A 3,376-nucleotide genomic window follows, 5' to 3' on the forward strand; every position below is an offset into this window, starting at 1 on the left:
ACACACACACACACTCTCACACATCATATGCAGCTGCTACTCTGTTCTTTATTCTTACTCTTATTATTATCTATCCTGATACCTAGTCACTTTACCTTGCCTTTATTTACATATCTACCTCAAATACCTCATACCGCTGCACATTGATCTGGTACTGGTACTCCCTGTATATAGCTCCATTGTTGTGTATTTTATTCTGCTTGTCTACTATTTATCTAACATTTTTTAAACTCTGCATCGTTGAGGAAGGCTCAAAAGCAAGCATTTCACACCCATTGTATTCAACGCATGTAACAAATACATTTTGATTTGTTTGATTTGTGGGTGTAGTAGAGCGTGGGTGTAGTAGAGCGTGGGTGTAGTAGAGCGTGGGTGTAGTAGAGCGTGGGTGTAGTAGAGCGTGGGTGCAGTAGAGCGTGGGTGCAGTAGAGCGTGGGTGAAGTAGAGCGTGGGTGCAGTAGTGGAACTGGTTTCTGGATCAATTCAGACTAAAGCACTCCAATTACCCCCCTGAGACGAAAATACCTCAGCCTATTGAGAGAACAATTACCACTAGCCATGCTAGTCCTGCTCCATACTAGTTACGGAGTGGAGTCAATGGACTAGCTGGCTGTGAGAAGATAGTGCCTGTGCCCCCCGCCTCAGTAAAATGGGGACGAGGAAAGGACAGATGGCACCAGATGGAGAGTCATACGTGGCCCTCCAGATACGAGTAGTTGGCAACTGCAACTTTGGTTCGGGAGCCCAGCATCCAATAAAGATGAACCTTTGAACGTTACGAGGATGTTACCCATCTATTTGTGCATCATGGTCTATTGATAATATGAATTTATACATGTGCAATTTGAATGTATGTCACTTCGTCTGAGTGTTCATTCATGAGTGTTAATTCACAACTCTGCTTTAGCCAGTTATTCTTACAGAAGTTCTCCTGTCCTATCTCCTTCTGGTCTGCTGGAGCTAAGAAGCAGCATAAAATGTGAAGGCCTGACTAGAGTAAACTAGAGTAGAGTAGAGTAGAGCAGAGTGGAGTAAACTAGAGTAGAGTAGAGTAGAGCAGAGTGGAGTAAACTAGAGTAGAGTAGAGTAGAGCAGAGTGGAGTAAACTAGAGTAGAGTAGAGTAAACTAGAGTAGAGTAGAGCAGAGTGGAGTAAACTAGAGTAGAGAAGAGTATGAGTAAACTAGACTTGGAAGTAAAGTAGAGTACCAAGGAAGAGCATAGACTGGTAATGTTAGTTCGGATGTCGTTATCTATTGGACAGTGCTCGGCTCCTGCTCGCCTCTCGCAGCCTGGCGCCATGGCTGTCAGCTCGATAGTGGCCGAGGCAGGGTGATTAGAGTGTGGCTTGCGGCCCCTAATAAGCAGCGCCACAGCCACAGGCACGGGTCAAGTTGCGATCCTGACAGCAATCACTCCCCTCTCCCCTCGTCCTCTCCGTATCCCTCCGCAAGCGTCGGGGTCTTCTACGGATCGTCGAGGGCACCCAGGGACGGATGGGCTTTCCATCGCTTTGACGCCTGCAGAGTCAGAACAGGGCAACAGATACAAAAAAGTAATAGACCTGTTATTGCCAGTATACTGACCAGGCATGGTGTTAACGAGAGACAGGGAAATTGCTAGCAGGCTCGAGTTAAATATAAGCCCATGTATTTTGTGTTTCTCTTACAGAAAAGAGAAGTTGAAATGCCCTGTGCAGACTTGAGCAGCAGGGTCTCAGGGCTATCAGGTTGTAGAGGAAATGGTTGTTCAACAGCACAGTATTGACTAAGAAGTATTGGGCCATTGACTAACACATCTGCTTCCACATTGCACAACAACCTCTTGTCCCACAGAGGTCCATCCATGTTTAATGGTGAGTTGTTCAAATATTACTTCGACCTGGTGTGTTTTTGAAACATGTGTGCTTCCTTTGTACTTCCTCTGATGAACACTTGGTGATCATGTGGGCGTGTTGTGAGCGAAGTTCCATTTCGTGAGATTTTACATACATACAACGGCGAGGTATCCCAGACACAATACCGCACAAAAGGCTGTGACAAAGGTACGTTCTGGGGGTCCCCCGGATTCTACCACGCTGTGAAGAGCATGAACGCAGAGCGATGAACAGCTCACTTCATTCAGAGGACCGAGACCTCTGTTATGTTGCCATACAGTCCTCCTGTTCTTTCCATAGGTTATCCGTTTTGTTTAGTATCCACGTCGTCGTCTAACGGTGTGAGAAATTATCTCGCCTGGGCGTATCTCTCAAAGTGACGAGTGGAAATTTACGGAATCATCGCGAAACTCAAAAGACGTCGGATGTGCATACCCGTGTGAGAATTCCAGGTGTGGGAATTCTCTCTCATGACTAAGCCAAGCGTATGAAAAGGGTCGTCAAATAAGTAGACTAAAATACCATATTCCTGAAAATGTTTAGCAGTAGGAAGGTATAGAATGTGCTGTAAAGTACGTTTTTACTATGCTTAATCTTCGAACAAGTTTCTCAGGCAGCAGGAGAAATAACAGGAAAATGTGAATTATTATGTGGATTATAATTAAAAGATTCTCTGGGGCTTTTGTATACCTTTTTTAGCCTAGTAGTTCTGAAAGTAGCGTTCACGCTGAGCCAAAAGTCCCGAAAATGTGTACCACGTCATTGCTCCTCCTCTCTTTACCTGGCTGTTTGTGCATCTTCGCCTAGCTGCACTCAAAGGGGGAGGCCTGCGAATCTTCATTGATTAGAACTTCAGGAATTGCTAGGCGGGCTGGCCCACGTGGGCGAAAAAATGGAAATGGTGCAGCACAGTTCCATAGAAAAACAGTCGCTTTTTAAAACTAGGGATTTTGGTGGCTATTTGTAGGTAAAAACTGATTATGTCACGTATTTGAAGTACAGACATTTGACATCCCAAAGCTGCGAGGTTTAAAAAATACTTAGTAGTTAACACTGACTTTATAAGGGTTGATGCATTTTTCATTAGGGCAATCAAGTCAGAAATATTCCAGTGGATGAAGAAACTAGAAGGCTGTCGGACTGTTAGCTGGACGAGGTCATCAGCCAATTTTCTTGGCTAAATACAATACCTATTTTGCCACATTGGCGCTGGAACCCTTTAACTCCACTGGAGCCCACTGCCCGATCCCATCCCGACTGAATCTGCGACGTAACCGTCCGAGGGGGTACACACAGACTCTTTTTTCCGTCGCGCGTCCCCTAAGGCCCTCTGCTAGCTGCTAGCCCCGGCCCGCTATGTCTGAATCGCGTGTCTCCCAGCCCGGCTCCAGCTAACTCCCTGACCCATGATCACTTCGGCCTATAACATGCCTCTCCCTATGTCAATCATGCTTTGTCCATTGCTGTTTTGGTTAGTGATTATTGTCTTATTTCACTGTGA

The sequence above is a fragment of the Salvelinus sp. IW2-2015 genome, linkage group LG32 (assembly GCF_002910315.2).
Source record: "Salvelinus sp. IW2-2015 linkage group LG32, ASM291031v2, whole genome shotgun sequence".
Lineage (NCBI taxonomy): Eukaryota > Metazoa > Chordata > Actinopteri > Salmoniformes > Salmonidae > Salvelinus > Salvelinus sp. IW2-2015.